The sequence below is a fragment of the Benincasa hispida genome, chromosome 8 (assembly GCF_027475165.1).
Source record: "Benincasa hispida cultivar pf3 chromosome 8, pf3_genome.v1.1, whole genome shotgun sequence".
Taxonomy (NCBI): Eukaryota; Viridiplantae; Streptophyta; class Magnoliopsida; order Cucurbitales; family Cucurbitaceae; genus Benincasa; species Benincasa hispida.
The window spans coordinates 355,081-363,623 of NC_143485.1; the positions used below are offsets into that span (position 1 = coordinate 355,081).

General features: G+C 37.1%; 1 long non-coding RNA gene across 1 annotated transcript; it reads left to right on the forward strand.

Moving 5' to 3' along the window:
• Positions 1-5,050: 5,050 nt before the first annotated feature.
• Positions 5,051-8,120, forward strand: LOC120069521 (uncharacterized). The gene is made up of 2 exons (XR_016531596.1): positions 5,051-5,275; positions 7,832-8,120. It is a non-coding gene; the product is annotated as an uncharacterized LOC120069521 (long non-coding RNA).
• Positions 8,121-8,543: the final 423 nt, after the last annotated feature.

The window sequence follows — 8,543 nt, forward strand, 5'->3', positions numbered from 1 at the left end:
GATTGTGAGCAATTGGTGAGTTTAATTGGGTTCTTAACACCCTTCGTTTCGGCGTGTATCTATAGTCAATTTCGTGTCTGAAGCTCCACTGTAGTTCGACTTGAGCAAACACTTCGAGGTTCGATTCAGGATTCTTTTTAAGCAAGGAAGGAGATAAATTTGTTCGATTGAGCTCAAACTCTAAGGTAAGTAATCTTACTACTGGAATTGCCTTTGTATCGGGCGATAAATTTATGATTTATTTTTTTGAGGATTTTAAGACTAGTTGCAAGGATACTTTTGACTATTCTGAGATTTAATGGATTGTTTAGAAAAGATATAGGAGCATGTGATAATATGTCTGAAGAATTTTAATGTATGAGCATGATTTAGAATTTTATGAGTTATATTAAAAGGATGATTGAGCATGACTCTTAAATGTAAGTTAAGTGGCACTCCTACTGGAATGTCTTAAAGTTAGATGAGGATTCGACATTTGCTGATTCATATAGTTTTGCGATTTATGATGAGAATGTGTAGACCGTACTATATATTATGAAATCTCAAATACTTGATTGTTTACATAGTTTAGTGCATGAAAGTGATGTACTAGAGCAGATCCATTAACACTAGATTAATTTTAACACTAGATTAATTACGTATGTTGAAGTTAATTAACATGACCTTGATGAGGAGATTTTAGAGGATTCATGATTAGGTGAATGTTATATGTAATAGGAAGTTAGATGCCATTTTTTCCTTTCCAGACTATGTGACTACATGAAAGTAATGCACGTCCAAGGACCTAGTACATGAAAGAGATGTACTAGGGCTGGTGTGTATGAAAGTGATACATACCTAGAGGGTACTGGGGTGTACGAAAGAGGTACATACTCAGTGGGTTATGTGTATACGAAAGAGGTGTATGCCTAACCATGTGTATGAAAGAGGTACACATCCCTACATTTATAGAGAGGATCTGGAGTGTACGAAAGAGGTACATACTCAGTGGATTATGTGAATACGAAAGAGGTTATACATAATTAGATGTACGAAAGAGGTACATACTCAGTGGGTTATGTGTATACGAAAGAGGTGTATGCCTAACCATATGTACAAAAGAGGTACACATCCCTACATTTATAGAGAGGATCTGGGGTGTACGAAAGAGTTACATACTCGGTGGATTATGTGTATACGAAATAGGTTATACATAATTAGATGTACGAAAGAGGTACATACTTAGTAGGTTAGGTGTATACGAAAGAGGTGTATACTTAACTAGGTGTACGAAAGAGGTACACCTTCAGTGGGTTATGTGTATGAAAGAGGTACACATTAAGTGGGTTATGTGTATACGAAAGAGGTGTATGCATAACCATGCGTATGTAAGAGATTGTGTTTCGGGTAGGCATCTAGAGGACATAGGCGCCTAGCCTGACCCAGTAGTGGGGTTACTTACTGAGTATTTCATACTCATTCTTTCTTATGTTGATGTTTCAGGTAAGGGTAGAGATGCACCAGTGATGGCGTAGCAGAATTCGTGATCGTGTCACTAGGACTAGTTTTTACGCTTCCGCATCATGAAATTTAGAGTCCTTATTTTTCCCTTAATGTTTAGTTTTACTGTTTGAAACTTATTATTACGGACTATTTATTTTATATATGCTTTTAATAGTCTTTACAAATTACGGGTACCCTAATATTGTTTTAACAATTACATTTAATAAATGTCTTTTGAACTTCTCTTGTTTATTTAGCATTTATTTCAACATAACTGAGCGTCATTTCAAATTCTATGCATGCATTTATTTTAGTAACGGCCTAACTTAAGTCCTAGGGGGTCGGGTCGTTACAATAAACATCATAATCAACATGTTATAGAAGAAGAAGAAAAGGGATAGAAGGACCTCACCGTTGTTGAATCCCGGTCTTCTCGTAATTTTCTCTTGCTTGTCTCACGAACACCTCTTCAACGATCAAGGACACCACTATAAGAATAACCATGTTATTCTCTAGGATTCCAAGAGTTAGAAGTGTGGTCTCTAACACTAGGAAGAAAAAGAGGTAGAGAGAATTTTTTGAGAGAGTAGAGAGGAATTTTGGTGGAAGCTAGGGTTTTTCTTTTCACAATGTCACATTTATACAGATAATAAGAGTCTAAAGTATATCTTTAAATAGGAGTTGAACTCGAGACAAAGGAGATGACTTGAGCTGATCGAAGACTATGATTGTACGATTGCGTACCATCTAGGAAAAGCCAATGTAGTAATAGATGCTTTAAGTAGGAAATCTAATCATCCCAAGGCTGCATTAAATGTAGTAAAAGGAGTATTGTTGTAGGAGTTAAGGAATTCTAATGCTACCCTAACAGTAGGCAGCTTAGGAATCTTATTTGCTCATTTTTAGGTAAGGCCTACGTTGGTGAATGAAATCATCAAGGAACAACCCAAAGATGCAGTTCTCAGGAAGTTAACTAGAGAAATTAGCCTGAAAAAGATAGCAAAATTTCAATTGAGATCAGATGGAGCACTAGTAAAGGAAAACAAGTTGTGTATGCCTAATAGTGTAACCCTGAAGAATACAATCCTAGAAGAAGAGCATAGTTCAACTTATGCTATGCATCCTAGAAGTACTAAGATGTATAGAACCATGAAGAAGACTTACTGGTGGCCAGGAATGAAGCGGGACATAACTGGCTATGAGAATAAGTGTTTGATTTGTCAGCAGATTAAGCCCAAGCGCCAGAGACCAGCAAGACTCTTAAACCCGCCTCCAGTACCTGAGTGGAAATGGGAGCACGTGACGTTGGATTTCTTATTTGGATTGCCCAGAACTTGTTGTTGTTATGACAACATTTGGGTGATAGTAGACAACTCATGAAGATAGTCAGATTTCTGCCAGTCAAGGTGACATTTACACTCGACAAGCTGGCCAAGCTATACGTAGACAGGGCAGTGCGCCAGTTGGAGCACTGGTAATGATAGTGTTTGATAGAGATCCTAGATTTACCTCGAAGTTCTGGCCAAGTTTGCAAGTAGCTCTGGGGACTAAGTTGCATTTCAGTACAAATTTCATCCTCAGACAGATGGTCAGTTAGAAAGGACTATCCATATATTGGAAGATATAAAAGAGCTTGTGTGTTGTATTTTAAAGGTAGTTGGGGCACACATTTGCCTCTGCTGGAATTTGCATACAACAATAGGTACCATTATGTATTGAAGTGGCACCATATCAGGCTTTGTATGAGAGACAGTGCAGAACTTCAGCCTGTTGGAATGAAGTTGGGGAAAGAAAGTTGATAGGACCAGAGTTGGTGTAGATGACTTTAGAGAATGTTAAGCTAATTAGAGAAAACTTAAAAGTAGCACGAGATCGTCAGAAAAGTTATGCAGATAAGAGGAGAAGGGAGTTAGAGATCAAGTTTTTCTTAAGTTAAGTTTTTCTTAAGTTATCTCCATGGAAAGGTGTGATACACTGCGAAAGGAAAGGGAAGATAAGTTCGAGGTATATTAGACCATATGAGATAGTTGAACGAGTCGGACATCTACCTACAGATTAATGTTACTGTTAGCTCTAAAAAAGAGCCATTATTCTTAGCTTACTTTAGGCTCATTAATGGATTTTATGTGTTTATTGTCTTATTTTGTATGTATCATGCTGAGGAGGTTGAACCAAGAAATCAGAGTCAAACGGGGCTAATTTGAAGCAATTTGGAGGTGGTTTGAGCAGTCAGGCTTCAAAGCAGTGAAAATTATGAAACAACCACTGTCACAAGGTTGCAACACTAGCTTGACGCTCTAAGGCAGAATGTGCAGCGTTGCAACACTCCGAAGTTGCACAATGCCAGCATTGCGACATTGCGATTTTTCCTATAAATACTCCTCATAAGCCCTATGTCAAAATATGTCGAATTTAGAACGCCAAATTGATGGAGGCCGAAGTAAAACTTTATGCTTCTTCCTTTTCCTTTAATTTTTAGTATCTTTAGGTTATTTTTTATTGTATTTTTGGATTATGGACGTGTTTTGGATTGTACCCCATCAGTTTGTTTATGAATCAATGAGATAATCTTTCATTTAGTTCTTGGATCGAACATTCTTGTATTTTGATGAGTTTTCTATTCAATTTTTGTGCTTTAATTTAGAATTATGTTTTTCTTGAATCTTGTTTAATTTATACTTGCTTTTATGTGTTGGATTGATGCTGCTATCATGATCGCATGTCTTAGCTAGTTAAATTCAAGCTCGCACGCATCCTTGTAATTGTCCATGTTTTGAATTTACCCATGTAGCACAAATTAGATGAGCATGCTTAAGTTTATAGGCTATCCTTGAATCTTTGCATCACACGTTTAATCCAGATTTAAAGAATAAATTGATTATTTGAACATGGTTATCCTAACACTTAATTAACATAGTTGAATCCTAAATCTTAATGTATGTGTTTCTAGTTTCTTATGGCCTCTAAGGACCCAATTGCATCTAGGAGCATGTAGGTTAGTTGAGGTACGGTCTTTCCAACCATAATTATGAATTAGGATGCTCGATTGGTTCCAATTAATTGATTGTCGGCCTTTGTAGAGATTAGTTAATTCACATCAATTGGATAGTTATGCATGCATAATTCGAATACATGATATGTTGGTTGAAAATAATGATTTAAACTACATTGAATAGGTACTTGATTCGAGAACAAGACGAATCCATTAAAGTTTCATATATCCCTTGAAATTTCCTTTTCTTGAATGTTTTTAGTTTCAAAACCAAAAACCAAAACCCAGTTTTTATTGTTTTTCCACAGTCAAATCCCAAAAGAAATTAATTCTTCGCTTCTCTGTGGTTTGACCTTGCACTTACCACTGTTGCTACGTTTTAGTAGTAATAAGAGTAGTTTGGTGATTGTACAAATTTTCTTTTGTTTTGGTTCGGATTCGAATTAAGAACATCGATTCTACCAACCCGAACAGTTACCTCCAAAGTTATCTAAGATACATGATGTCTTCCATGTATCCATGTTAAAGAAGTATGTTTCTGATTTGTCTCATGTTTTTTGAGATCAACCAATTTAGTTGAAGGAGAACTTAACATATGAGGAAGAACCAGTGCAAATCCTAGACAAGAGAGAACATGTGTGGAGAAATAAGACAATTCCTCTAGTGAAGGTGTAGTGGAAGAACCATGGAGTAGAAGAAGCCACCTAGAAGACAGAGAACTAAATGAAGATCAAGTATCCCTATCTTTTCTTGTAGGAAGCACAACTAAGATTTTGAGGATGAAACTTTTCTAAGGGAAAGGTAAATTGTAAACCCTAGAAGTTGATTCCCTAAATAGCATGCTTGGAATTCATAAATGTTTTGGTTGTTGTTATTATTGTTGTTGTTATAAAGTGTTTTAAAGTATGCCTATGAAGTTAGTTTCATTTAGACAAGTAGGGAATAGTGAAAGAAAGAATTTTCCTAAATGTTTAATCTTTTAAAAGGAAGGAATCAAGTAGTAGTTGAAAAATATTCTAAGTGTTGGAAAAGGTTGCTCTTGGGTCTAAAAGAATATCCTTGACACTAAGCCAAATTTTGAGAAGTTTTGTGATTGAAGAAGCTTAGACGATGAGCTTGGTGGGTGAGGTTACTGTGGCGCTTGCCAAGATGTAACATGAGAAAGGAGGCCTAGGTGTGAAGGCAATTCTAGGTGAGGGATTCGACATGAAGTAGGCGATGGCATGAAGAAGAGCTTGGTAGGTGATGACTTGGAGGTTAGTTGGGCGATGGAAGTGAATCATGTTCGTTAGACTTGGGCTGGGAAATGAACTATCTTAGGCATTGGTATGTTGAGGAAATAAGTTTATTAATCCTAATTAGTGGGCCAAGTGGCACAATTAGGAGACTAAGACAAGGTTCAATGGCATGAGGTGGAAATTAATTTATGCAAAGTAGTCATGCGAGGGCAAGTATAAATATAGGTTGGAAAGAAGGAAAGGGTTTTGCAATTTTTTTCGTGCCAAAGGAGAGGTTTTGCAGCCAAAGGAAAGCTTAACCAGTGAGGAAGAAGACCTAGGGCTGTTGAGAGGAAATAACCACTGATTGATGGTTGAATCATGAAGAATTGGAGGGTGTTCTAATCTTTGGTTCATTTGGAGCAAGCTGAGCAGATTGATGATTTTTTAACTCATCATGGAAAATTAGAGGCTAAAAATTTTTGAGGTAAGATAGTTTAAAGGATATGTAAGTTTATAGAAGGAAGTTTTAAGTTTTGATGAATAGATTTCAAGTTATAAGGGCTGGAATTTAAAACAAGGTTTTGAATGAGTAAGTAGGTAGCTGAACGGGTTGAACCAAGCAAGTAGGTGGATTAGGAGAGAAGGGGCAAGCAATTACCCCAGGCGAGTGCCTATCGAGCACGCCTATCACATTCCCACACCACTAGGCGAGCAACAAGCCCATTGCCTTGTGAGAGAGTAGCTCGTCGCCCAGTGTCCATGCGCGCCCCTGATGCCTAGTCGTGCGTGTTGCTACTGAGCACGCATTCTACCCGAGCATCTGTGTGCATGATTTTTTGCCCACGGGGGGCCATCCAGTAGCCTGTGTACGCCTGGAGGACAGTGTGCGTAAGATAACACCCACTCACAATGTTACTGTGCACCATCCAGCCCGTTGATGTGCCTATGATGCTGTGAGCCTAGTCTTGACATAGTTTTGGATTCTTGGTGTTGGTAAACTATTGTTAAGACCCTTAGACAATAATATGGATATTAATTCACCAAGACACATTAATGAGGGCTTTTAGGAAGAATATAGGGTCCTTTGAATAAGAAAAGGAAAAGTGACTTGTAAGGCTAAGTTAGCTAAGTCATTTAAGCTCAAGGCGACCAAGCATAGTTAACCCAAGGTTTCTAATTGTTATGATAGGCCAAATGGAGATTGGGAAGGCCTATAGACCTCTAAAAAGCTAGCCTTAGATAGTGAATAACAACGTTTTAAGAAAAAGAATTTCTTAAAGTATTTTCTATGCATACTTATGAACGATTAACTCCAAGTACGTGAATGCATAGTTATGATTGAATGAATACTTTATCTTGCATGAATTTTTAGGCATAAAGTTTACTTGAAAGCTATGAGTTCCAATGTTTTAGTGCATGAGTTCTTATAAAAAGGATGATATATGTTGGATTTCACTGTGATGATTCAAACATGCTAATGTTGATTCAAGCATTACTAATGTTCACGAGTTTCTCTGATAATATTTGTCTAAAGCTATGTTTTGAGGCATGCTGAGTTATTTTAAATGCAAAGTTTGTTTTATGTAAAGCATGATTTCACTACCCTAGTTATGGAACCCGATACTGAATGTAGTGAAGGAATCTAGGACCCTGATGCTGAAGGAGATGAACGTATCGTAGGAAGGTCTTTGGGACCCACTTTAGCACACATGAAGGCTTTGGGTCGTGTGTTAGGATGCTATTAGCCTTTGAGGCATCTTTATGTGCACATATTATTACTATTGACGTTGTTTGTGATGTAGAAATTCCACCTTAACTAAGGTTATTGACATTAAGAATGTGAGCAAAAGGGGCTCCCCAACTAAGGTTTAGAGGGTACAAATTATATATGATTTTTTTTTAAGAGAAATGCAGAAAGCATGACACGTTTTTAAGGTTTCCAAAAGTAATATGATAAGTTTTATGATTTATAGGTATGAGTTTTAGGTAAGTATGTTTAACCCTGAAACTGAGGAAGCATTTCCAGTTGTTAGTTATTTTACATATTTCCTAGCATGATTAGGTTATGAATATTTATTTTAAAACAGTCACTCATTGGGCATTCCAACTTACTTTTTTAAATTGTTTTCCTCCCCAGGTAGCGGTTGAAATCCTGGAGCCTAGCTTACAGCTGCCAGTCTACCACAAAATAGTAGATGATTGATAGACTTGAAGATGTCTTAGGTCTTGATCATGTCTATGATGTTTTTGAAGTTCGTGTACATACTAGTTGTGAAGGGTAGAGTAACCCTGCCTGTAATTATGTTTTGTTGTATAAGTTGCGCACCCTAGGTGTAAATATATGTAATTATGTGTTGGTATGTAAAGCCCATTGGGAATGATAATGTCTTTTGGTTACTTTACAAGTTTAAGTTAGGTTGCATGCACTATAACTTTCATATACTTGTCTATTAGGTGATCTAAGAGTGTAGAAACAAGTTACAGGTTCTAAGTGGGTAGTAGATGTCATAAGAGAGTTGGTGTCTGCTATCTTCACATCCTTTTCAAGGTTAAAATGGTAGCCTGGGAGGGGGTGTGACATGTTCTCCTTGACCTTAGATGTATGCAACGAAGGGGATAGTTTTGTGACCGTTGCTCGGTGGCCCGCTTCACAAACAACAAATAATGGTGGATGATTTAAGCGTCAAATTACTTCAACGATTGACCCTGGACAACGAAAATTTATGAACAACGACATTGTACCCACACATCTTGCTAAACTCATATTTGGATACCCACTCCATCGTCTTTAGATTTGTGAAGTTCGAACTTTTTCATATATCAACCAACTGTAGGTTGTATCAATTCCA